Raw genomic sequence first — 27,279 nt, 5'->3', positions numbered from 1 at the left:
TGTTTGAGGCAGGGAACCCGAATTTGAGGGATAGTTCAATTTGGGTCCCCTGGTCACTTTCAATTATTACGCATGTGCCACTTCCCGTTTTATTTGAGGAGCCATCCACATATAGATTCTGGTGTGTCCGTAAATTCTTCAATGAAGTCGGCCAGATATTGATATTTGATGGCCGTCTGAGCTTCGTATTGAAGGACAAATTCAGACAACTCGACTGCCCATTGCAAGATTCTGCTTGCCAACTCTGTTTTCTGTAAGATTCCTTTTATGGGCTGGTTGGTCCGAACTTTAATGGTGTGAGACTGGAAATATGGGCGAAGTCATTGAGATGTTATTATGAGAGCGTAAGCAAACTTTTCTATTTTCTGGTAGTTCTGCTCGGACCCTTATAACGCTTTGCTGATAAAGTATATGGGTTGTTGCCCACTGTTGTCTTCTCGGACCAGTGCTGAGGCTATTGCCCGATTTCCCACTACGAGGTACAAGATGAGTGGTTCTCATTCTCGTGGCCGACTTAATATTGGTGGCCGTCCCAGACATTTTTTGAAGTCGTGGAAGGCTTGCTTGCATTTAGCTGTCCATTCAAACTCCTTTCCCTTCCTTAGAGTGGCGTAGAAGGGGAGAGATCTTATTGCTGATCCAGCCAGGAATCTGGACAAGGCTGCCAATCGCCCGTTGAGTTGTTGTACCTCTTTGATACAAGTCAGACTTTTTATGTCGACTACGGCCCTGCACTTGTCCGGGTTTGCCTCGATTCCTCTCTGTGTGATCATAAAACCCAAGAATTTACCAGCTTCTACTGCGAAGGTACATTTCGTGGGATTGAGTCGCATGCCGTGTTGTCTTATGGTGTTGAATACTTGTGTCAGGTCGGATAATAACATCTCTTCGTTTTGTGTCTTTACTAGCATGTCATCTACGTAGACCTACATGATCTTTCCGATGTGATTCGAAAAAACTTTGTTCATTAATCTTTGGTAAGTGGCTCCCGTGTTTTTGAGACCGAAGGGCATAACAATGTAGCAATAATTCGCCTTTGGGGTTAAGAAAGAGGTTTTTTCTTGGTCGGGTAGGTACATTGGGATTTGGTTATATCCCGAGTATGCGTCCATAAAGGATAGGTATTTGTATCCGAAGGAGGCATCTACCAGTGCGTCGATGTTTGGGAGCGGATAAGGGTTTTTCGGGCAAGCTTTGTTGAGATCGGTATAGTCGGTGCACATTCTCCACTTCCCATTTGACTTTTTTACCAAAACGACATTAGCAAGCCATAGCGGGTATTTGACTTCTCTTATGAAGCCTGCCTCCAGTAGAGCTCGTACCTGTTCTTCCACTGTTTGAGAGCGTTCTGCTCCTAGCTTTCTGTGCATTTGTTGTATCGGCCGAGATCCTGGGTAGGCTGCTAACTTGTGGCACATTAGTTTGGGATCTATGCCTGGCATGTCTGTGGCCTTCCACTCATAGAGGTCAGCGTTGTCGCATAGGAACTGTATGAGTGATTCTTTTATGTCCCCTTTTAGGAGTGTGCCGATGTTGGTTGTTTGGTCCGGGGTGTTCCCGATCTGGATTATCTCTATTTCTCCTTCAGGTTGTGGGCGGAGCTCCTCCCGCCTCCGAACTCCACCGAGCTCGATTGTGTGAAATTCTTCTCTTCTGCCTCTGAGGTTTAGACTTTCGTTGTAGTAGCGGCGCGCCATCTTCTGATCTGCCTTTACTGTGGCTATTCCACCTGTAGTTGGGAACATCATGCATAGATGCGGAGTCGAGACTATTGCGCCGAGCTGATTTAACGTTGCCCGACCTATTAGGGCATTGTAGGCTAATGTAATATATTTTGAGTGTTCTTGACTGACTTCCTTTTCCAAAACTTGTGTGGAGCGAGATGTATCCCATCGGTTGAATTGGGGTGTCTCCTAGCCCGAACAGGCTGTCCGGATATGCTTTGAGTTCTTTTTCTTCCAAGCCGAGTTTGTCGAAAGTGGTTTTGAATAAGATATCGGCAGAGCTCCCCTGGTATATCAATGTGCGGTGAAGATTTGCGTTTGCCAGTATAATAGTGATGACCATGGGATCGTCATGCCCTGACGCGATGCCGGACGCGTCTTCCTTGGTAAAGGTGATCGCCGGGATGTCGGGTGCTTCCTCCTTTTCTGCGACATGATATACGTCTTTAAGATGTCTTTTGCGGGATGATTTAGAGATTTCTCCCCCGGCGAATCCGCCGTGTATCATGTGGACATGTCTTTCTGGCGTCCGGGATGATCCCGCGGTTGGTCCGACATCTTCTGCTCTTCTTCTTTTCCTTTGTTCATCACCATGGGTGGCCAGGTATCGATCTAGCTTTCCTTCTCGTACGAGCTTTTCTATGACATTTTTTAAGTCAAAACACTCATTGGTGGAGTGCCCGCGGATCCGATGGTATTCACAATATTCCGCCCGGTTTCCTCCTCCTTTTTTGCCTTTGAGTGGTCGAGCTGGTGGTATTTTTTTCCGTGTTGCAAACCTCTCTGTAGACATCCACAAGAGACACCCAAAGAGGGGTGTAATTGTGGTATTTTTTGATTTTCTCTCCATGGTGATCTTTCTTCTTTCTGGAATCTTTGTCTTTATCTCGAGAGGTGAACCCGACCTTTGAGGTCTCTCCTAATCGGGAGTTTTCTTCCATGTTGATGTACTTTTCTGCTCGTTCCTGCACCATGTTTAGAGACGTGGGGTACTTCTTTGATATAGATTGACTTAAAGGCCTTTCTCGCAGGCCATTAATGAGGCCCATGATAGCGGCTTCTATTGGCAGGTTTTGTATATCCAGGCAGGTCTTGTTGAATCTCTCCATGTAGTTGCGAAGGGTTTCCCTTTCTCCTTGTCTGATTCCCAGTAAGCTTGGCGCATGTTTAGCTTTGTCCTTTTGGATGGAGAATCTGGCCAGGAATTTCTTGGCCATGTCGTCGAAACTCGAGATTGATCTAGGAGGGAGGTTGTCGAACCATCTAATTGCTGTTTTTGTTAAAGTAGTTGGAAAGGATTTGTAAAGAATTGCATCTGAGGCGTCGGTGAGATACATTCTGCTCCTGAAGTTGCTGAGATGATGGCTGGGATCCGTAGTTCCGTCGTACAAAGTCATGTCTAGGAGTTTAAAGTCTTTTGGGATTCTTGTCTTCATGATCTCCTTGGTGAATGGATCTTGCTCCTTGCGGGTGCTATCTTCGGGAGTGGATCGACTGGCTTTAGTCTTGACATCGGCTTCAAGTTTTAGGAGTTTGTTCTCCAATTCCCGGCGTCGCCTTATTTCTCTTTGCAGGTCCTTCTCAGCCTCTCGTTAACGTAGAGCTTCTTCCTTAAGTTGTTTTAACCGATCTTGAAACGCATCCAGGGCTCCCTCGTTTGGGGAGTTCTTTTTATTGTTGATTTGGGGAGTATCTTTTGGTGTAGTGTCTGCATTTTTGTGCGACATTCTATCCTCAAGATCTGAGTCATGGTTGTTATCATGGTCGTCCGCCATGGTGCTGGGATGACTTCCAGGATCCCCGGCAACGGCGCTAATGTTTCGAGGGTTACCTAAAACCGTAGGTCGATCTCGGACGAGATCTTCTGTGCTGGTCGGGGCTGTTGTGTCCGACTTGGTGATGGTGCTGATCCTTTGTCCCCGGAGGTTGGGGGGTACCTGCAAGGGACTCCGATGCTTAAGTTAGCAAGGGTATTAAACAGGTATTGAGTAGAATCAGAGTATGAGTTATACTTGGGTGCTCCAGTGTATTTATAATGGCGTAGAATGACCTTCTTAGATAAGATAAGTTAGTTATCTTATCTTTATCTTTATCTTATCTTCAAGTGAGGTCATCTTATCTTCAAGGGAACCGCCTTTATCTCTACGGGCTTGGGCTGCCCTTAGATTTGGGACGTGTTCCTCTATTTGGGCCCTTTGTTAGGCTTTCCTATGACTTGGCCGAGCTCTTTGAGAAGAGGTCGGGTCATCCTGACCTAAAGAGGTCGGTCGCTTTGCCTGTAGAACATCCCGGGTCGGACAGCTCAACCCAGGGTATGAACACAAACTATAAAGAAAAGTTTTCCCTTGGAACACTACCTAAAAAGTTGTTGGAACATGACTAAAAAGCTCACGTCAACATCGACTAAAGGAGCGACCCCGCAAAGGAAGCACGATCTCGCGGAAATAATAAGAGCCAAAGAGGTTAAAAAGAACTTAAGGCCTAAACGTGCTCAGCCAAAAGGGGAACAACTCCATTCAACAAAGGGTTATAAAGAAGTTGTTCGAGCTAAATAAAAAGGTTCCACAAGAACAATAAAAATTTGTCAGACGAATCACTGAAAGCCCAGCCTCCAAGCCGCAAAGATTGCCTGACTTGATACAAGATTGACCAGCGCCAAGTTAAAGCAGGGCATGACCCCCAAAGGCAAGGGTAGAAAACTCACTCAAAGGAGGTCAGACTACGGAATACTTAAACAAAAATTCAAAGGGTTGCAAAAAAGTAAAACCCTAAATGTTTAGCAAAATGCAACTATCATAATAAAACATTAAAGACTCAAAAGGCCACCTAAAAGGTAGCCTCAGAGTTTAAAGTGTTTTATTTTTGCAAAATAAAGTTGCTAGGAAGCAAGCAAATGTCAAAGAAGTCAACCATAGAAAGATTTACAAGAAAACAAGTTCAAAAGTCCACAAGTTAGACTATAACACAAACACAGAAAGTTATAAAGGATTCAAATTCTCCTCAGTAGAAGCATCCTTGGCTGAAGGAGGAGGAATGGTCGAGTTCGGGATAGCATCAACAGTTCCATCCAGCCGGTTCAGAATCCGCACATCGGGCACTGGTTGGTCGACCTCTAAAGGGACGGAAGAAGCTGAAGCTGCTGGGCTTTTTCCTGTTGGCATAAGAGGAGGACCCTCATCGTCATCATTAGGGGCAGGCACAATCTTGCCATCCACCACCACATTATCCATACTCAACAAGGAAAGATCGGCCTCAAGAGCAATAAATCGGACCTGACCCTTTAGAATCTCAAACATGTCAGTCATACTATTTACCATATGACCTTGAAGCTTGGCATAATCATCGTGGGCCGATTGAAGTCTCTCCTTGACTTCTAGTAGCTCGCTGTAGGTTCGGGTATAGCTCTCCTTCTACTTTTTCACAGCTTCATCAGCCAAGTTAGCAGCTGCCTCCGCCCTAGTAGCACGCTCTTTTTCCTTCTCCACATCAATTTCTAACTTTGCAACCTTGGAATCTAGCTCATCTTTCAGACCATTCACCCTATCAAACTCAGCTTGAGCATTCTCCAAAAAAGCCTTCGTAGCACGGACAGGGTACTCCCTAACAACTCGAGATAAAGCCGCACCCATGTTGGCTATCCGAACACTATTGCTGGTAATAAAATCCAGATGATAAAGGATGGACACATCATCCAACAGAATTCTGCCATGAGGAACTATCACCTCGGTAGCAAAACCCATGCCATCAAAATCTTGGCTATTCAGATCATAAGTACCAATAGTTTTTTGTCGCTTGGGAGGAGGACCAGCAGCAGTAGGAGAGGAGGCAGCACCGGAGGTCGGTTGAACAGGGTCAGAAGGAATCGTCCGAACTTGTGGTGTCAGAATGATCTTCCTCAGGCCTGAAGAATCAGAAGTCAGCTTCTTCGGGGGGCACCTGAGATGACCCTTCTCCCGAGGTCTTTGACGACAAATTTTGCGCAGCCATCGCCTTCTTGGCCTTACGGAAGGCCTTCATGGAATCGAAAGATTTCACCATATCTGGAAAAGAAGCCAGGAAAATAAGTCATAATAACTGAAAAGGATAAAATTCACCTATAATAGAAGAAAACTACCAGCAAAGAAGTCGGACACTACCTAGCTCGGCACGAAGGAGGATGGGATCTCCTAGAAACCTCTTTGTGTCTAGATGAGGAGGCTCCACCCAGTGCTCCTCTAAAACACCCACAAAAGCCTGTTCAACCTCATCTAAACTCTCCTAAGAATACTTAGTAGCTACTATATCTTTTTGCCAACACAAAAGGAAGGCCGGCTCACCGTTTTCATCTAAAAAGAAAGGTGGGAATTCTCGACAGCTTGGACCTTAAAGTAATAGTTCTTAAAATCTCGAAAGGTCTCGTCAAACATTGAAAAAACTTTCTTTTCCTGGGTAGCTCAAAAGGAAATCCAAGATACTTTCTTCTTGGCTACTCCAGGCTTGGTCAACACAAACAGATAGAGGAAGAGAGACACGGTAGGTCAGACACAACAGCTGAAAAATCTTAATAAAGGCCCAAGCATTTGGATGAAGCTGGGAAGGGGCTACGTTGCAAGTCCATAAGAGGTCAGTCTCGAAAGCAGAAAAGGGGATAGTGATATTCAGCAGACTAAAGAAATAGTCATAAGCATAAAAGAAGGCGCATTCTCCTTAAGTCAAAGGGGGGAAACTAACCCTCTCCTCAGGGTCGGGTGACAACAGCTCATAATTCTTTTCATCGTCCCTATTGCTACAGATCCTATGGAATCTCCTAAGCCTCTCACAATACTCCGGATCGGCCACAGTAACACACATCAGGACTATAGAGTTCAGCTAGTCGGCCATGCTAGCAGGGACCTTAGTAGACATCTCAACAATGTTTTTTCGGGAAGACATATGGCAAACTACACCTACAACAAAGGAAGATAACAAAGGTCACTACTAAACAACTCGGACAAAATAAAAAAAGAGAAGACACAACCAATCAACAAAGAGGTGGGGCAACCAAAAAGGGAACCCCAGGGACTACGAAAACAAGGAGTATTCAGCAAAACCCAGGAGCACCCTTTGGAGGCAACAACAGAACAAGAACCCAAAAAAGGAGACGACGCGAAAATCGGAACCCTAACCAGCCTTAACCCTCTCAAACATGCAAGGAACTCAACCTAAGTACCGGCATTTCTTCATACATTCGGTAACAAAAGCAAAACTACCAAAGGCAACAGAAACCTAAAAGGCGCACATAGGAGCAGCAGGGAAAATCACAACGTTGATAAAAAACAAAGACGAAATCCTTTTGCGGAAAGAATCAAGCTTCTCAAGGGAAACTCAATAAAAATCAAAACTTTGCAAGCATACAATAGTAAAAGCATACATACTATCAAAGCATAAGATCGAAAAAGAAACACCAACCTGCAGAGAAGAAGGAACATGAGCGATAATTGCTCAGACAGAAGTAACGACAAACACGCAGCAACGAGCACCTTTTGAGCAATGAAGGGAGGAGACTTGGGGGCGTAAAAATAAGAAAAGCCAGCAAACAAAGAGTGAAGAAAGAGAAAGGAAGGGAGAAACTGAAAGTCAGAGTGAAACCTTTTCATTAATTTCAAATTAAAATGCAAAGAGGGAAAAGAATAAACGGTAAAAGAAATTTAAATGAGCATTCAATCCCCTCGCACCTTCCCAAGAAAAGCGCAACGCGCGCTAGAATTAAAAAAGAAAAGAAAGAAACGCTTTGCATTCAAGCATAAGCAATCCCAACAGAAGTTATACAAGCGATCAACCAAAGGTGAATGCTCGAGCACGACTTCATCAAATGGGTCGAAGTCTAAAGGCATGACCTCAAGGGAAAGATCGAACTCGAGCAGGGGAAATGTTCATACCCTGGGTCGAGCTATACGATCCGGGCTGATCAAAGACAAGAGCGATGGACCTCTTACGGTTGGATTGCCACCGACCTCTCCTTAAAGAGCTCGGCCAAATCGCCATAGAGGCCCAAGTAGGCCCAAAATGAAAGGACGCAGCCCACTCTAAAGGCGGCGGCCTAAAAGGATAAGGTGGCTTCTCTCAAAGATAAGATAAGATAACTAACTTATGTTATAGGCCACTCTACACTATTATAAATACACTGGAGCACCCAGGTATAACTCATACTCTAATACTACACAAAAAACCTGCCTAAAGCACGTGCTAACATAAGCATCGGAGTCTCTTGCAAGTACCACCACCCTCTGGTGATCAAGGATCGGCAGCACCACTAGATCCAACAAGTCAGACACAATGGCTCCGTCCACAATAACATATCTCATCCGAGATCGACCTTCAGTTTCAGGTAACCACCGGAACAGTTAGCTACTAGGACGTGTCAGGTTGGTTATATAACTGACAGATGATATCATCAGCCATAGGGTAGGCATACATCATTTGCATATGTTTGAATTGTTTGGGTTTGCCTATTTATTTTGGATTGCTATATCATATATGCTACCTGATTATGTGCTACTTGTTCTACTTGTACTTTATTGTGTATTACTTGCCTGTATTACTTGTGTTTGTACAACTGAGAGGTCCCTCATATTGGTGCCGGTTGACACTGAGGGCTGTTATTGATGAGATAAGTTGATGAAGAAATTGAATAATGATGATGATTATTGAACGAGGTATTTGAGCTCCCTGGGTAGACGCAGTGAAATGTTTCGCTTGCTCCAGGTGAGGATATGAGGTAATAATATAGAATTGCTAAGATAGAATAGCTGGGGATGGTTTCGTTTATAATTCTGATTGTGAATTGTCAGAGAGTTAGAAAGTTGGGAAGCATGAGGAACATGAATCAAATTTAGCATCCCCTTCTGACAGTTTCCTATTCATGGATTAGCGAGAACATAGGATGAATATTTGGTGAAAGGAAGTTTAGGATGTGGTGGACGAAATTGTGATTCATTCTTTTCACAACTCAAACAGTCCCCGGTAATGGCTCCAAATACTTGGTGCTCAATACCATGGTCTGAACATAATTTCACAACTTCGCACAACTAACCAGCAAGTGCACTGGGTCGTCCAAGTAATAAACCTTACGTGAGTAAGGGTCGATCCCACAGAGATTGTTGGTATGAAGCAAGCTATGGTTACCTTGTAAATCTTAGTCAGGCAGATTCAAATGGTCATGAATGATTTATGAATAAAACATAAATATAAAGATAGAGATACTTATGTAATTCATTGGTGAGAATTTCAGATAAGCGTATGGAGATGCTTTGTCCTTTCTGTCTCTCTGCTTTCCTACTGTCTTCATCCAATCCTTCTTACTCCTTTCCATGGCAAGCTGTATGTTGGGCATCACTGTTGTCAGTGGCTACAATCTCGTCCTCTCAGTGAAAATGTTCAATGCACCCTGTCACGGCACGACTAATCATCTGTCGGTTCTCAATCAGGTTGGAATAGAATCCATTGATTCTTTTGCGCCTGTCACTAACGCCCAGCCTTCAGGAGTTTGAAGCTCGTCACAGTCATTCAATCATTGAATCCTACTCAGAATACCACAGACAAGGTTTAGACCTTCCGGATCCTCTTGAATGCCGCCATCAATTCTAGCTTATACCACGAAGATTCCGATTAAGGGATCTAAGAGATATCCACTCAATCTAAAGTAGAATGGAGGTGGTTGTCAAGCACATGTTCATAGGTGAGAATGATGATGAGTGTCACGGATCATCACATTCATCAAGTTGAGGAACAAGTGATATCTTAGAACAAGAATAAGCTGAATTGAATAGAAGAACAATAGTAATTGCATTAATACTCGAGGAACAGCAGAGCTCCACACCTTAATCTATGGTGTGTAGAAACTCTACCATTGAAAATACATAAGAACAAGGTCTAGGCATGGCCGTGAGGCCAGCCCCCAAAACGTGATCAAAAGATTCAAAGATCTAAAGATGAAAATACAATAGCAAAAGGTCCTATTTGTAGAGAACTAGTAGCCTAGGGTTTACAGAAATGAGTAAATGACATAAAAATCCACTTCCGGGCCCATTTGGTGTGTGCTTGGGCTGAGCATTGAAGCTTTCATGTGTAGAGACTTTTCTTGGAGTTAAACGCCAGCTTTTATGTCAGTTTGGGCGTTTAACTCCCATTCTTGTGCCAGTTCCGGCGTTTAACGCCGGGCAGTTTTGAGCTGATTTAGAACGCTGGTTTGGGCCATCAAATCTCGGGCAAAGTATGGACTATTATATATTGCTGGAAAGCCCAGTACTTTCCAACGCCGTTGAGAGCGCGCCAATTGGGCTTCTGTAGCTCCAGAAAATCCACTTCGAGTGTAGGGAGGTCAGAATCCAACAGCATCTGCAGTCCTTTTCAGCCTCTGAATCAGATTTTTGCTCAAGTCCCTCAATTTCAGCCAGAAAATACCTGAAATCATAGAAAAACACACAAACTCATAGTAAAGTCCAGAAAAGTGAATTTTAACTAAAAACTAATAAAAATATACTAAAAATTAACTAAAACATACTAAAAACATACTAAAAATAATGCCAAAAAGCGTATAAATTATCCGCTCATCACAACACCAAACTTAAATTGTTGCTTGTCCCAAAGCAACTGAAAATCAAATAAGATAAAGAGAAGAGAATATGCAATGAATTCCAAAAAATCTATGAAGATCAGTATTAATTAGATGAGCGGGGCTTTTAGCTTTTTGCCTTTGAACAGTTTTGGCATCTCACTTTATCCTTTGAAATTCAGAATGATTGGCTTCTATATGAACTCAGAATCCAGATAATGTTATTGATTCTCCTAGTTAAGTTTGATGATTCTTGAACACAGCTACTTTATGAGTCTTGGCCGTGGCCCAAAGCACTTTGTCTTCCAGTAATACCACCGGATACATACATGCCACAGACACATAATTGGATGAACCTTTTCAGATTGTGACTCAGCTTTGCTAGAGTCCCCAATTAGAGGTGTCCAGGGTTCTTAAGCACACTCTTTTTGCCTTGGATCACAACTTTATTTTTTTCTTTTTCTTTTTCTTTTTTTCCTCTCTTTTTTTTTCGTTTTTCTTTCCTTTTTTTGTATTCACTGCTTTTTCTTGCTTCAAGAATCATTTTTTTTATGATTTTTCAGATTCTCAGTAACATGTCTCCTTTTTCATCATTCTTTCAAGAGCCAACATTCATGAACAACAAATTCAAAAGACATATGCACTGTTTAAGCATACATTCAGAAAATAAAAGTATTGCCACCACATCAAAATAATTAATCTGTTATAAAATTCAAAATTCATGCCATTCTTCTCTTTTTCAATTAAGAACATTTTTCATTCAAGAAAGGTGATGGATTCATAGGACATTCATAACTTTAAGGCATAGACACTAAGACACTAATGATCATAAGACACAAACATAGATAAACATAAGCATGAAAATTCGAAAAACAGGAAAATAAGGAACAGGGAGATTAAAGAATGGGTCCACCTTAGTGATGGCGGCTTGTTCTTCCTCTTGAAGATCTTATGGAGTGCTTGAGCTCCTCAATGTCTCTTCCTTGCCTTTGTTGCTCCTCTCTCATGATTCTTTGATCTTCTCTAATTTCATGGAGGAGGATGGAATGTTCTTGGTGCTCCACCCTTAGTTGTCCCATGTTGGAACTCAATTCTCCTAGGGAGGTGTTGATTTGCTCCCAATAGTTTTATGGAAGAAAGTGCATCCCTTGAGGTATCTCAGGGATTTCATGATGAGTGGGATCTCTTGTTTGCTCCATCCTTTTCTTAGTAATGGGCTTGTCCTCATCAATGAGGATGTCTCCCTCTATGTCAATTCCAACTGAATAACAGAGGTGACAAATGAGATGAGGAAAGGCTAACCTTGCCAAGGTAGAGGACTTATCCACCACCTTATAAAGTTCTTGGGCTATAACCTCATGAACTTCTACTTCCTCTTTAATCATGATGCTATGAATCATGATAGCCCGGTCTATAGTAACTTCAGACCGGTTGCTAGTGGGAATGATTGAGCGTTGGACAAACTCCAACCATCCCCTAGCCACGGGCTTGAGGTCATGCCTTCTTAGTTGAACCGGCTTCCCTCTTGAATCTCTCTTCCATTGAGCGCCCTCTTCATAAATGTCTATGAGGACTTGGTCCAACCTTTGATCAAAGTTGACCCTTCTAGTGTAAGGGTGTTCATCTCCTTGCATCATGGGCAAGTTAAATGCCAACCTTACATTTTCTGGACTAAAATCTAAGCATTTCCCCCAAACAATTGTAAGCCAATTCTTTGGGTTCGGGTTCACACTTTGATCATGGCTCTTGGTGATCCATGCATTGGCATAGAACTCTTGAACCATTAAGATTCCGACTTGTTGAATGGGGTTGGTAAGAACTTCCCAACCTCTTCTTCGAATCTCATGTCGGATCTCCGGATATTCACTCTTTTTGAGTTTGAAAGGGACCTCGGGGATCACCTTCTTCAAGGCCACAACTTCATAGAAGTGGTCTTGATGCACCCTTGAGATGAATCTCTCCATCTCCCATGACTCAGAGGTGGAAGCTTTTGCCTTCTCTTTCCTCTTTCTAGAGGTTTCTCCGGCCTTGGATGCCATAAATGGTTATGGAAAAACAAAAAAGAAATGCTTTTACCACACCAAACTTAAAAGGTTTGCTCGTCCTCGAGTAAAAGAAGAAAGAAGAGAGTAGAAGAAGAAGAAATGAAGGAGATGGAGATGGCTTTGTTATTCGGCCAAAGGGAGAAGTAGTGTTTAGGTTGTGGAAAAATGAGGGGGTGAAGATGGGTTTATATAGGGGTGGAGAGAGGGGTAGGGTTCGGCTATTGGAGGGTGGGTTTGGGAGGGAAAGTGGTTTGAATTTGAATGGTGAGGTAAGTGGGGTTTTATGAAGGATGGATGTAAGTGGTGAAGAGAAAGATGGGATTTGATAAGTGAGGGGTTTTTGGGGAAGAGGTGTTGAGGTGATTGGTGAATGGGTGAAGAAGAGAGAGAGTGGTGGGGTAGGTGGGGATCCTGTGGGGTCCACAGATCCTGAGGTGTCAAGGAAAAGTCATCCCTGCACCAAGTGGCGAGCAAAAATGCTCTCTGTGCCAATTCTGGCGTTAAACGCCAGGCTGATGCCCCTTTCTGGCATTTAACGCCAGCTTCTTGCCCTTTCCTGGCATTTAACGCCAGTCTGGTGCCCCTTTCTGGCGTTAAATGCCCAGAATGGTGCCAGACTGGGCGTTAAATGCCCATTTGCTGCCCTTACTGGCGTTTAAACGCCAGCTGGCGTTTAAACGCCAGCAAGGTCTTCCTCTAGGGTGTTCTATTTTTCTTTCTATTTTTTATTCTGTTTTTACTTTTTCAATTGATTTTGTGACTTCTCATGATCATCAACCTACAGAAAACATAAAATAACAAAGGAAAATAGATAATTATAACATTGGGTTGCCTCCCAACAAGCGCTTCTTTAATGTCAGTAGCTTGACAGAGGGCTCTCATGGAGCTTCACAGATACTGAGAGCAATGTTGGAACCTCCCAACACCAAACTTAGAGTTTGAATGTGGGGGTTCAACACCAAACTTAGAAGTTGGTTGTGGCCTCCCAACACCAAACTTAGAGTTTGACTGTGAGGGCTCTGTTTGGCTCTGTTTTGAGAGAAGCTCTTCATGCTTCCTCTCCATGGTGACAGAGGGATATCCTTGAGCCTTAAACACAAAGTATTCTTCATTCACTTGAATGATCAATTCTCCTCTGTCAACATCAATCACAGCCTTTGCTGTGGCTAGGAAGGGTCTGCCAAGGATGATGGATTCATCCATGCACTTCCCAGTCTCTAGGACTATGAAATCAGCAGGGATGTAATGGTCTTCAATCTTTACCAGAACATCCTCTACAAGTCCATAAGCTTGTTTTCTTGAATTGTCTGCCATCTCTAGTGAGATTCTTACAGCTTGCACCTCAAGGATCCCTAGCTTCTCCATTACAGAGAGAGGCATGAGGTTTATGCTTGACCCTAGGTCACACAGAGCCTTCTTAAAGGTCATGGTGCCTATGGTACAAGGTATTGAAAACTTCCCAGGATCTTGTCTCTTTTGAGGTAATTTCTGCCTGGACAAGTCAACCAGTTCTTTGGTGAGCAAAGGAGGTTCGTTCTCCCAAGTCTCATTACCAAATAACTTGTCATTTAGCTTCATGATTGCTCCAAGGTATTTAGCAACTTGCTCTTCAGTGACACACTCATCCTCTTCAGAGGAAGAATACTCATTAGAGCTCATGAATGGTAGAAGTAAATCCAATGGAATCTCTATGGTCTCAGTGTGAGCCTCAGATTCCCATGGTTCCTCATTAGGGAACTCATTGGAGGCCAGTGGACATCCATTGAGGTCTTCCTCAGTAGCGTTCACTGCCTCTTCCTTCTCTCCTAGTTCGGCCATGTTGATGACCTTACACTCTCCTTTTGGATTCTCTTCTGTATTGCTTGGAAGAGTACTAGGAGGAAGTTCAGTAACTTTCTTACTCAGCTGTCCCACTTGTGCCTCCAAATTCCTAATGGAGGACCTTGTTTCAGTCATGAAACTTTGAGTGGTTTTGATTAGATCAGAGACCATGGTTGCTAAGTCAGAGTGGTTCTGCTTAGAATTCTCTGTTTGTTGCTGATAAGATGATGGAAAAGGCTTGCAATTGCTAAACTTGTTTCTTCCACCATTATTATTGTTGAAACCTTGTTGAGGTCTCTGTTGATCCTCCCATGAGAGATTTGGATGATTTCTCCATGAAGAATTATAGGTGTTTCCATAGGGTTCTCCCATGTAATTCACCTCTTCCATTGAAGGGTTCTCAGGATCATAAGCTTCTTCTTCAGATGAAGCGTCCTTAGTACTGCCTGGTGCAGCTTGCATTCCAGACAGACTTTGAGAAATCAAATTGACTTGTTGAGTCAATATTTTGTTCTGAGCCAATATGGCATTCAGAGTATCAATCTCAAGAACTCCTTTCTTCTGATTCGTCCCATTGTTCACAGGATTCCTTTCAGAAGTGTACATGAATTGGTTATTTGTAACCATTTCAATGAGTTCTTGAGCTTCTGTAGGCGTCTTCTTCAGATGAAGAGATCCTCCAGCAGAACTATCCAATGACATCTTGGACAGTTCAGACAGACCATCATAGAAGATACCTATGATGCTCCATTCAGAAAGCATGTCAAAAGGACACTTTCTGATCAATTGTTTGTATCTTTCCCAAGCTTCATAGAGGGATTCACCTTCCTTCTGTCTGAAGGTTTGGACTTCCACTCTAAGCTTACTCAATTTTTGAGGTGGAAAGAACTTTGCCAAGAAGGCATTGACTAGCTTTTCCCAAGAGTTCAGGCTTTCTTTAGGTTGTGAATCCAACCATATCCTAGCTCTGTCTCTTACAGCAAATGGGAATAGCATAAGTTTGTAGACCTCAGGGTCAACCCCATTAGTCTTAACAGTGTCACAGATTTGCAAGAATTCAGCTAAAAACTGATGAGGATCTTCCAATGGAAGTCCATGGAACATGCAATTCTGTTGCATTAGAGAAACTAATTGAGGCTTAAGCTCAAAGTTGTTTGCTCCAATGGCAGGGATAGAGATGCTTCTCCCATAGAAGTCGGGAGTAGGTGCAGTAAAGTCACCCAGCACCTTCCTTGCATTGTTGGCATTATTGTTGTTTTCGGCTGCCATGTCTTCTTCTTTGAAGATTTCTGTTAGATCCTCTATAGAGAGTTGTGCCTTAGCTTCTCTTAGCTTTCACTTCAAGGTCCTTTCAGGTTCAGGGTCAGCCTCAATAAGAATGCTTTTGTCTTTGCTCCTGCTCATATGAAAGAGAAGAAAACAAGAAAATATAGAATCCTCTATGTCACAGTATAGAGATTCCTTGAGGTGTCAGAGGAAAAGAAAAATAGAAGGAAGAGGTAGAAAATTCGAACTTATCAAGGAAAGATGGAGTTTGAATTGTGCATTGAGGAGTAGTGTTAGTTCATAAACAAAAGGATGTGAGAAGAGGGAAAGAAGTTTTCAAAAATTAAGTAAAAGATTTTAAAAACATTTTGAAAAACACTAATTGATTTTCGAAAACCAAGAGTGGAAAAGAAATCAAGTGATTTTTGAAAAATATTTTGAAATTAGAAATAAAAAAGACGTGATTGAAAACTATTTTGAAAAAGATGTGATTAAGAAGATATGATTGAAAAGTTATGGTTTTAAAAAGATGTGATTGAGAATATATGATTTGAAAAACAATTTAAAAAAGATTTGATTTTGAAAATTAATGACTTGGCTAACAAGGAAAGATATGATTCAAACATTAAACCTTTCTCAACAGAAAAGGCAACATACTAGAAATGTTGAATCAAATCATTAATTGTTAGTAAGTATCTTTGAAAATGGAAAGAAATTGATTTTGAAAAAGATTTGATTGAAAAGATTTGATTTGAAAAAGATTTGATTTTGAAAAGATTTTGAAAACTTGAAAAAAAATTTGATTTGAAAACAAAATCTTCCCTCTTGTGCCATCTTGGCGTTAAACGCCTAGAATGGTATCCATTCTGGCGTTTAACGCCCAAAACACTACCCTTTTGGGCGTAAAACGCCCAACCAGGCACCCTGGCTGGCGTTTAAATGCCAGTTTGCCTTCCTCACTGGGCGTTTTGAACGCCCAGCTTTTTCTGTGTAATTCCTTTGCTGTATGTTCTGAATCTTCAATTCTCTGCATTATTGACTTGAAAAGACACAAATTAAAAATATTTTTGGATTTTTAATAATGAGGAATAATCAAAATGCAACTAAAATCAAATAAATAATGCATGCAAAACACCAAACTTGGAAGTTTGTATACTATTGACACTAACAAAATGAGAATGCATATGAGAAACACAAAACACTCAAGTCAAGAGAATTTAAAGATCAGAGCAATGAAATCATCAAGAACATCTTGAAGATCACTTAAGACACATGAATGAATGCAAGAAGAACAGAAACATGCAATTGACACCAAACTTAACATGAGACTCTAGACTCAACAAGAAACATACAATATTTTTTATTTTTATGATTTTGTATTTTTCTGGATTTTTCGAAAATTAAGTGGAAAAGAAAATAAAGATATCAAAATTCTTAATGAGAATTCCAGGAATCATGCAATGTTAGTCTAAAGCTTCAGTCTAAAGAGATTAGACATGGCTAGCCAAGCTTCAGTAGGACATTGCATTCAAGAGCTAAATTGATGATAATCAATCAGCTTTGGTGATGATAAGAACATCACCTTGAAACACTAGAATTCATTCTTAAGAACTCTGAAGAAAAGATACCTAAGCTAAGCAACAAGATGAACTGTCAGTTGTCCAAACTCAACAGTCCCCGGCAACGGCGCCAAAAACTTGGTGCACGAAATTGTGATTCATTCTTTTCACAACTCAAACAGTCCCCGGTAATGGCTCCAAATACTTGGTGCTCAATACCATGGTCTGAACATAATTTCACAACTTCGCACAACTAACCAGCAAGTGCACTGGGTCGTCCAAGTAATAAACCTTACGTGAGTAAGGGTCGATCCCACGGAGATTGTTGGTATGAAGCAAGCTATGGTCACCTTGTAAATCTTAGTTAGGCAGATTCAAATGGTCATGAATGATTTATGAATAAAAGATAAAGATAAAGACTTATGAGAATTTCAGATAAGCGTATGGAGATGCTTTGTCCCTTCTGTCTCTCTGCTTTCCTACTGTCTTCATCCAATCCTTCTTACTCCTTTCCATGGCAAGCTGTATGTTGGGCATCACCGTTGTTAGTGGCTACAATCCCGTCCTCTCAGTGAAAATGTTCAACGCACCCTGTCACGGCACGGCTAATCATCTGTCGGTTCTCAATCAGGTTGGAATATAATCCATTGATTCTTTTGCGTCTGTCACTAATGCCCAGCCTTCAGGAGTTTGAAGCTCGTCACAGTCATTCAATCATTGAATCCTACTCAGAATACCACAGATAAGGTTTAGACCTTCCGGATCCTCTTGAATGCCGCTATCAATTCTAGCTTATACCACGAAGATTCCGATTAAGGGATCTAAGAAATATCCACTCAATCTAAGGTAGAACGGAGGTGGTTGTCAGGCACACGTTCATAGGTGAGAATGATGATGAGTGTCACGGATCATCACATTCATCAAGTTGAGGAACAAGTGATATCTTAGAACAAGAACAAGCAGAATTGAATAGAAGAACAATAGTAATTGTATTAATACTCGAGGTACAGCAGAGCTCCACACCTTAATCTATGGTGTGTAGAAACTCCACCGTTGAAAATACATAAGAACAAGGTCTAGGCATGGCCGTGAGGCCAGCCCCCAAAACGTGATCAAAAGATTCAAAGATCTAAAGATGAAAATACAATAGCAAAAGGTCCTATTTGTAGAGAACTAATAGCCTAGGGTTTACAGAAATGAGTAAATGACATAAAAATCCACTTTCGGGCCCACTTGGTGTGTGCTTGGGCTGAGAATTGAAGCTTTCATGTGTAGAGACTTTTCCTGGAGTTAAACGCCAGCTTTTATGCCAGTTTGGGCGTTTAACTCCCATTCTTGTGCCAGTTCCGGCGTTTAACGTCGGGCAGTTTTGAGCTGATTTGGAACGCCGGTTTGGGCCATCAAATCTCGGGCAAAGTATAAACTATTATATATTTCTGGAAAGCCCAGGATGTCTACTTTCCAACGCCGTTGAGAGCGCGTCAATTGGGCTTCTGTAGCTCCAGAAAATCCACTTCGAGTGCAGGGAGGTCAGAATCCAATAGTATCTGCAGTCCTTTTCAGCCTCTGAATCAGATTTTTGCTCAGGTCCCTCAATTTCAGCCAGAAAAAACCTGAAATCATAGAAAAACACACAAACTCATAGTAAAGTCCAGAAAAGTGAATTTTAACTAAAAACTAATAAAAATATACTAAAAACTAACTAAAACATACTAAAAACATACTAAAAATAATGCCAAAAAGCGTATAAATTATCCGCTCATCAGGATGCTTAGTGAGTTTTTATTAAAATGCATTGTATTTTTGGCACTTTTACTGTACTGGGAACCCATGGGTCAGGGGTTCTCATTCTGTATACATCTCTTGTTTTCAGATGCAGGTCCAGGTGCTCAGCAGTGAGCTGTGGTTTGTCTGAAAAACGGAGAAGACCTCTAAGATCTCTTATTTACTTTTTCTTAGATTCTCTCCGCTTTTGTATTTAAAGAAGTCATGCTATGTATTGAATCCTTTTGAAAACTTGCCTATAGAGGCCCTTGTGTATCATTTGGGAGAGATTAGGAGATATGGTTGTCAAATTGCTTTTATACTGTACCCTAGCCAGCCTAAACTTCACGGGTCGCGACTAGTGGCTATTTACTTATGTTATATATCTATTAATGTCCTTCTCTTATTCACCTTAAGGTCTTTTTTTGTATATCGCTTTCGACTTCATGCTTTATCTTCTAGTTGTCGATGCGTGAGTGATACGACTTCGCGATTTTATTTTTACACTTTTCAGGCTTCTCGATTAATACTCCTTTCAATTTTACTTATATTTTAGTATTAAAAATCCCCCTTGAGAGTCTTACCACCTTATTATCATTGACTTATGACTTAAGCATAAGGATTTGAATATTATGGTGTTACAATGCAGGCCACTGCGGAGGCTATTGGGCAACAGATAAATAATAATGGCAATGGTAGAAATAGAGCTCAGGGCCTGATGACACTGGAAGCCTTCTTAAAGGATAATCCACTAATGTTCAAGGGGACCACCAGTCTGACTAAAGCCAATACCTGGTTTCAGGCCATGGAGCGAGCACTGTAAGCACAGTTGGTTCCTGAAGAATAGTGTGTCGAGTTTGCTACGTATTAGCTTACTGGAGAAGCATCGCATTGCTGGCAAGGAACCAAACATTTCCTACAGCAGGGTGATGACCCTATTTCTTGGGATGCTTTCCAGGTGGAGTTTTATAAGAAGTACTTTCCAAATTTTGCCTGGACAGCAAAGGAACATGAATTACTGCAGCTGAAGCAGGGTGCTATGTCTGTATCTGAGTATACAGACAAGTTTGAAGAACTATGCTGCTTTTCTCATATCTGTCAGGGAGCTCTTGAAGGCTTTGAGGAATGGAAGTGCATCAAGCACTACAAGAAAACACGTCTTTCGCCACGCTTTTAAAGCGTGGCGAAAAGCTGAAAAAAGCGTGGCAATAGCTTTTCGCCACGCTTTTTGAGCTATTGCCACGCTTTCGAAAGGGTGGCCTATCAGAGGGTGGCGGTTGCTCTATCGCCACGCTTTTTGCAGTCTATTGCCACGCTTTTTGTTTGCCACGCTTTTTTACAAACAGCCACTTGGAAAAGCGTGGCTATAGGTGGGAAATACGGCCACGCTTTAAAAGCGTGGCGATAGGTAGAGATATGGCCACGCTTTTGAAGCGTGGCAATAGAGAGAGATACGGCCACGCTTTTAAAGCGTGGCGATAGAGAGATATACAGCCACGCTTTAAAAGCGTGGCGAAAGGCTTGTTAAAATAAAAAAAAAATTTCTTTTCCTTGATCTTAATTACTACAATATAAATTTTCAATCTTTTTTTATTACCAAACCTATAAATATAGTATGCAATTTTTATTGCAAGACAAATCAAACAATAATTAGTGACAATTTTTGCTTTAATTATTTTATACATTAATAAACTAATATTCAAATACAAAATAAATTTCGAGTTGAAATTCCAAAACTAAAAACGGTAGAAAAATACAAAAACAATACAACTTAAACACTAAGTCCTTTGTTGTTCTTTCTTCCTTTGTTGTTCTTTCTTCCTCTAGCCCTCTCAAACTTCCTTCCCTTAGATCGTACATAAGGCTTGGTATGGCTGTGAGGAATACTAGGACCAGGACCAAAATGTTTCACAGCTTCCCTGAAATAGCAAAATCAACAAGGGAACAAAAAACATGTTTATAAGTTACAAAAGATAAAGTAAGACATAAGACAAGAAGAAGCAAGAGTGTAATACTCCAAAATCCCTGATTTTTGGCTGAATTAGGACATAGCAAAGCCGAACTTACAATCTGACTGGGCAGAACAAGTCCTTTTCCATCAACACATCATTTCTGATTATAGTAATCCATTGACTCAGGCGAGTTGTCACACTCAACTCAGAATCTTGCACTAGACCAAATGGATTGGATTTAACTAACCAATCTTTCAAAGACTCATAAACAGCAAAGTTTAGACCTACAATGGAACCTGGAAAACAGGAAAAACAATTAAAAATAAGAAAGCATTAATTCTAATAACAGCACTACAGCCACTACAGCAGGAGAGGAGGGGGGTGGAGAACTTTAGGGAGTTAATTATATCAGTTGCATGAATTGCCCAAGCACAATATTAAGATTTGTCATATTTGCCATTATGATCATGACTGTAATCATCAACTTTGTAAAGAAGTAAAAATGAAAAGATTATTAAAACAATTTATGATAGGCCATAGGCAAGAAAAAAAAAGGACGTGTGTACTATACTTGAATCAACAATAGACAATATAATAATAGTGCATGATTGAGAAATGCAAATACAAATTCAAATGGCAGTTCAGAATTTCAGATTATATTAGATAATGGCAGCACAATGCAAGCATCAGAAACCACATCAAAGTAGGGACACAATGTTTTCTATCACAAACAAATGAATAACCTCAATCTCTCAGAATTAGCAGAAATCCTTCTCATTGAAAACATCAATTTAATTTCTATTTACTTTCAGATATCCAATGTTTTAGGCCACAGTCCCATGTGCTTTTGTACAATGTGAAATTAATTTAATTATTTACTTAATAGTGAAAAGAAAATGAAAAATAAGATCCATGAATAATTGTTGCAAAAGAATCCAAGTGCAATTGCATGATCACACAACAATTTCCCGATGCCAAGCAAATTTAGGCAAACACCCCCCCCAAAAGAATCCAAGAATGAACATCATATATACATGCATAGAAAGTGAGCAGAAGAGGAAATGCAAATTGAGAAATCAGCAGCAGCCATTGATTAAGGATGTAATGAGCATGAATGCATAATAAGCACAAAGAATCGCAACAAGAAAACGAGTTGCTAACACATGGCACGAAGCAGCAACACTTATTAAACAGCAGCAGTAAATAGCATGTTTCCCAGGTTCAAGCAAGCAGCAAACAGAATTCATATGACTTAACCAGTTCCACAAACTGAAATCATTGCGGTTCATATAATATGGACCAAGCAACAAGCAGAGCAGAACTCAGAAACAACAAACCAAGAAAATTTAATGAAACAGTAACACTTCCACAGCATCTATTTTGGACAATGAAAAAAAAATACAACAAACAGCAATCACAAGTCCAGAATTCAACACCAAAACAGCACAATAAACAAGTTCATCCAGGGCAACTTTCAGAGGAAAGACAAATTCATTCCAGACTCACGGTGACCGTATAACCTGGCACAGACAACCTCAGCGACAACTCTCACGATAAAGGTGAACTTAACGGATAAAGAAGCTGGAGCAGGGTTAGGGCTTACCAACAGACACAGGCTTGAAAGGCGGTTTCCGGGGCCAGCAGCGGCGGCGAGGAGCTCCGGCAACGCAGCAACTGCGCGGGCAGAACGACGGCGAGCCCAGCACGCGGCGACGACGGAAGCTCCTCGACGATTTCCCTTGCGCGCGATCTCTGTTCGCGACTCCAACGGCGGCGATTTGAAGACGATAACACGCGGTGGTTGCAGCGGCGTTCAAGCTTCAGCTACGGCGTGGATGGACCCTCAACGACCATGGTTTCCCCTGCGCGAAACTGACAGTGCGAACGGCGGTGACGCATGGCACAGTGGCGACGCGAGACAGGGCTGAGCGCGGTGGCGCGGTTGGACGAGTTCGACGGTGACGCGGCTTAACGGCGGGGTCTCCCTCCAAGGCTCGACAAGGTTGCGACGGCGGCGGCAACACCCAGCAACACCGGCGCGTCTCCTTCCCCTCTTCTCTTCTCCCCCGTCGCGGCCCTCTCTCCCCCTCCTTTCTCCCTTCTGTTCCTTCGTCCCCCCTCTCTTTTCTTTTCTTTCCTTTCCTTCTTTCTTTAGTTTTTGCCAAAGCTGATAGGTATTAGTGCCGTTAGGAAGGGAATGGCGGTGGAAAAAAGGGTGAGTGACGGTGAGGTGGTGGAAATTAGGGTTTGTGGGGTTTAATTTAGGAATTAGGGTTTAATTTGGGATAAAAATAAAATTAGGAATTTTGGGTAAATTAGAATTTAATAAATTTTAATAAAATTAGAGTATATTATATAAAATTTTTATTATTTTACATTTGCTAAACCTTATAATTTGAAATATAGAAAATAATTCGATAATTATAAAATCAGATAAAATCTTAAATTACTTTAAACTCAATTAGTCAAAATTTGTTTTAAGTATCTTCAATAAAATAATTTCAAAGATTAAAATACTTAGTGATAAATAAATCTAAATTAGCTCTTAATAAAATTTTCTAAAATTTCTAGGTCTTATAGGGCCCTCTCGCCACGCTTTTAAAACGTTATTATTGCTCTCTACGGCCATGCTTTTAAAGCGTGGCAGAAAAGAAACTTTTGGCCACGCTTTTAAAGCGTGGCAAAAGTGTACTAGCATATAGCCACGTTTTGTAAGCGTGGCCGTAATGAAATCCTGTCGCCACGCTTTTAAAACGTCCTTGTTTTTCTCTATGGCCACGCTTTTGAAGCGTGGCAGAAAAAAAACGTGGCCTTTTCTCTAATCAATTGCCACCCTTACAAAAGCGTGGCCGTTGATCCTTTTCGCCACGCTTTTGAAGCGTAGCAAAAAAAAAGTGGCCAAATCTCTAATCTATCGCCACCCTCATAAAAGCGTGGCCATTGACCACTTTTGGCCACGCTTTTGAAGTGTGGCAAGAAAAAAGCGTGGCCATAGGCCTTTTTTCTTGTAGTGAAGTATGAAGGAGGGCTCCGAAGCGACATCTTCAGTTCAGTAGGGCCAATGGAGATCAACACTTTCTCTGATTTGGTGAATAAGAGCAGAGTGGATAAAGACTGTATAAAAAGGGCAGCAGCAGAGAAAGGAAGCCATAGGGGACTGACAAATGGATTTTTGCCGGTATAGAAATTATCAAGTAATCAATCGTAGTATAGTCTAAACCGACGCAAAATCCATCATCAAACAAATCTACAATCTATAATCGAGAGTATTAGTCCCGAGTCGTTCTTCCCTAGGAATGCTACAAGGATGCATGTTATTGGTTAAGTGGTCTTTTTGTGGTTTGAAGAGTGTGGCATAAAAGTGTGAATAAAAGAAAACAACAATCAATCAATATCAAAAGCCTTGGCCAAGGTTGAACATTGGAAGTCCCATCACTATAGCTTCCTTCAATTGTGATAACAAAGGAGTGTTGCTTCACTTAGTTAACCCCTAATTATAGAGGAAAGTCAAGTAAAAGTAATTAACTCAAGTCACAAGTCCTAGTCTTACCCTAGGGAAGTCTAGCTTTAGTGCACTCTAAGTCAATTAGCAATCCTCAATTCTTAATCAACAATTGACATCCATTATTCAAGTGTCTCCAATGACTCAACCACTAGGCCAAGTGAGGGAATACTACTCCATATCTAAAGTTGGCATTTTCTCAAACACTTGGAGAGCAAGAATGAAAGACATAGTAAAATGGAGAGAAAAGAATTAGAATCAAAGCAATTCAACACAAGAGATTAACAACAATTAACAATGAACAACAATGAAAATGAGATCTTTATTGAATCAATAGAATCCAAAACAACAAAGCTAATTCTAAGATTTACAAGAATTGAACAATTACAACACTAATTGAGATTAGAGAAGATGATCTACAATATGAACAAAGTAAATTGAGAGTGGCAATAGATCTCACCAAGGAATGGTTGAGAATTGAGAGAATGAAGATGAATCCTAGAGAGAAGTTGGAGTTTCTCTCTCTACAAATGTAACTAACTAAAAATATCTACCTAATGATCTAAAATTAGTCTATGGGTGTGAATGTGTGAATGTTATGTCAATCCCCTTCAATCCTTGGCTCTTATATGCATTTTGGCGCCAAAGTTGGTTGCTGAAACCTCTCAAAATCGCCAGGCACGTGTTGTAATAAAAGAATCACGTGCGGGCTACGACGCGCGCGCGCACGGTACGCGTGCGCGTCCCTGGCTAATTCTGCAATGTGCGCGCGAGCGCCTTGTGCGCGTACGCGTGCTTGGCCGAAGTCAATTCTTTGGCTTTTTGTGCTTCTCTCCACTTGCATGCTTCCTTCCTTGCCTTCTTTGATCCATGCCTAGCCTATTTCAATCCTGGAATTACTAGCAAACACATCAAGGCATCTTATGGAATCAAGGAGGAAATAGAATTCATCAAAATAAGGCTTAAAAAGCATGTTTTTACACTTAGGCACAAATATGGGAGAGATAACAAAACCATGCTAATTTATAGGCTAAATGTGACAAAAGGTTATCAAAATACTCTAAATTCAATACAAGACAAACCCTCAAATTGGGGTTTGTCAGGGACCTTTCCCACAGAACCGAGGGAGGAGCTTTGCTCTTAGAGGTCAGCTTTTCAAGCGGGGAGGCTTTGTACCATAGCAGACTCAGGGTCAGAATAACTTCAGAAAGCCTAACAACAACAATTTCCCAGGAAGAAGATTTGGAAAGCAGCCTCTGAATGAGCAAGCTTGTGCTAGATGTGAAAGTCACCATCCTGGTGTTTCGTGTAAAGCCGGTTGAGGCTTATGTTACTCATGTGGTAAGCCGGGGCATAAAGCCTCAAACTGTCTGCAGAAGTTGAGGCAATGTACTGGGAGAGCACAACATCCTAGTCGGGTGTTCACTACCTCAGCTGTTGGTGCCGAAGGGTTTGATACACTTATCTGAGGTAAATGTAATATGGCTGGTCAAACTTTAAATACTTTGTTTGATTCAGGAGTGACACATACATTCATTGCATTTGAAAAAGCTTGTGAATTAGGATTGAAGATTATAGTTTTGGGCTACGATATGAAGGTGTATAATGCCACTCATGAAGCCATGGTGACTATGTTAGGATGTTCGCAAGTTTCATTTAGGGTTAAGCAACGTGATTTTGTCCATGATTTAATTTGTTTGTCAATGACCGGTCTTGATCTTATCTTGGGGTTAGATTGGTTGTCAAAAAACCATGTTTTGCTGGACTATTTTGAGAAATCATTGCATTTCATGCCAGAAGAATTAGAAGGGCCGGTTCTGGTGAATTTCTGTTACTTAAACTACGCGGTAATAAATTGTTCGGGGCAGGAATGTCAAGGCGTTATGCTGTTAGCTGCGAGTGTGTCGGGTGAAGAACAAAATTTAGAGCAAATTCCAGTTGTTTGTGAATTTTCTGAGGTGTTTCTGGATGACATTGAGGAATTCCCTCCTAGCCGAGAGGTTGAATTTGCAATTGAGTTAGTACCTGAAACGGGGCCAATTCCGATTGCCCCTTACAGAATGTTGCCTTTAGAAATTATAGAACTCAAGGCTCAGTTGGAAGACTTAATGCGTAAACACTTTATCCGCCCTAGCGTTTTTCCGTGGGGAGCGCTGGTGTTATTGGTGAAGAAGAAAGACGGGAGTATGCGGCTCTATGTGGATTACAAGCAACTGAATAAGGTCCCAATAAAGAATAAGTACCCGCAACCGAGGATTGACGATCTCATGGATCAGTTACAAGGAGCCGGGGTTTTCTCCAAGATTAATTTGCGATCCGGTTATCACCAGATAAGGGTGAGAGATGAGGACATCCCTAAGACTGTTTTCAGGACTCGTTATGGTCATTACGAGCACACTGTAATGTCTTTTGGGTTGACGAACGCTCTACAGTGTTTATGGGTTATATGAACAGAATCTTCCGCCTGTTTTTGGATAAGTTCGTTGTCTTCTTTATTGATGATATACTAATTTATTATAAGACTAAAGAAGAACATGCGAACACTTGAGGATCATGTTGTAAATACTAAAGAAAAGGAAACTCTATGCGAAACTGTCCAAATGTGAATTCTAGAATGACAAAGTGAAGTTTCTTGGCTATGTAGTGAGTAAACTGGGATAGCAGAAGATCTTTCTAAGGTGGAAGTAGTGATGGAGCGAATAACCTCAGTAACTGAGATAAGGAGTTTTTTGTGCTTAGCTGGCTATTATCAGAGATTTATCAAAGGCTTTTCACAAATAGCTTTTCCATTGACAAAGTTAACCAGCAAGGACGCGCCATTTGTTTGGAGTTTTGAGTGTGAGGAGAGCTTTCAAGTGTTGAAGCAAAAGTTGATCACTGTGACTGTGTTGGAGTTTTATGAGGGAAAATCGATTCCACACAAACTAACCGGCAAGTGTACCGGGTCGCATCGAGAAGTAAAACTCACAAAAGTGAGGTTGATCCCACAGGGATTGATGGATCAAGCAATTTTAGTTGGGTGATAAATTTAGTTAAGCTAACAAGTGGTGATTTGAATGAACATGGATTAACAG

The 27,279-nt window shown here is 41.3% G+C and overlaps 1 long non-coding RNA gene and 1 other non-coding gene across 2 annotated transcripts; one reads left to right on the top strand and one right to left on the bottom strand.

Annotated features, from left to right (window-relative positions):
* Positions 1-14,918: 14,918 nt before the first annotated feature.
* On the top strand, positions 14,919-15,026 carry LOC130971169 (small nucleolar RNA R71). The gene has a single exon (XR_009082404.1). It is a non-coding gene; the product is annotated as a small nucleolar RNA R71 (small nucleolar RNA).
* A 5,384-nt stretch (positions 15,027-20,410) lies between these two features.
* LOC130970107 (uncharacterized) lies at positions 20,411-22,908 on the bottom strand. The gene is made up of 3 exons (XR_009082009.1): positions 22,307-22,908; positions 20,819-20,999; positions 20,411-20,670 (listed from the first exon to the last, which is right to left on the bottom strand). It is a non-coding gene; the product is annotated as an uncharacterized LOC130970107 (long non-coding RNA).
* Positions 22,909-27,279: the final 4,371 nt, after the last annotated feature.

Source organism: Arachis stenosperma, chromosome 3 (assembly GCF_014773155.1).
Source record: "Arachis stenosperma cultivar V10309 chromosome 3, arast.V10309.gnm1.PFL2, whole genome shotgun sequence".
Taxonomy (NCBI): domain Eukaryota; kingdom Viridiplantae; phylum Streptophyta; class Magnoliopsida; order Fabales; family Fabaceae; genus Arachis; species Arachis stenosperma.
Note: the sequence above shows the minus strand (reverse complement) of the source record. Positions and strands in the feature narration are given on the sequence as shown.